Raw genomic sequence first — 530 nt, forward strand, 5'->3', positions numbered from 1 at the left:
AGAAATCAACTGTTATAATGAGAAAATTATATGAAGTAGTCTTCACAGATTATCTGAGGCAGAGCGAGATTTGATAAACCCTGTTTGATCACGATGAACCAATTTGGTCATAAGGCCTTCTAGATGGCAGGCTAACACTTTTGCATACATTTTAAGATCTGTACCAATTAGAGAGAGTGGGCGGTAACTAGAACATAATGTAGGGTCTTTATCTTTTTTTAATAGAAGAGATATAATGGCCATGTTCATATTTTGTGGAAAAGATCCTTGATCAATTGAATATTGCATCATATCTAGTATGTGGACCCAAATTGGACCAGAAGGTCAAATAAAACTCAACTGGTATGCCATCTAGGCCTGGGGATTTCCACTTGTTCATATCTTTGACCGATGATTCTAATTCGATAAGTGATATAGGTCTAGATAAGAACTCAGAGTCTGATTCTGACAGATGTGGAAGATTAAGAGTAGATAAAAAAGAAGTATAGAAGGTGGGTTCGCATTTAGAGTTGGAGCTGTATAGTTCACAG

The sequence above is a fragment of the Sinocyclocheilus anshuiensis genome, unplaced genomic scaffold, assembly GCF_001515605.1.
Source record: "Sinocyclocheilus anshuiensis isolate Anshui unplaced genomic scaffold, SAMN03320099.WGS_v1.1 scaffold749, whole genome shotgun sequence".
In the NCBI taxonomy this organism is placed as follows: Eukaryota; Metazoa; Chordata; class Actinopteri; order Cypriniformes; family Cyprinidae; genus Sinocyclocheilus; species Sinocyclocheilus anshuiensis.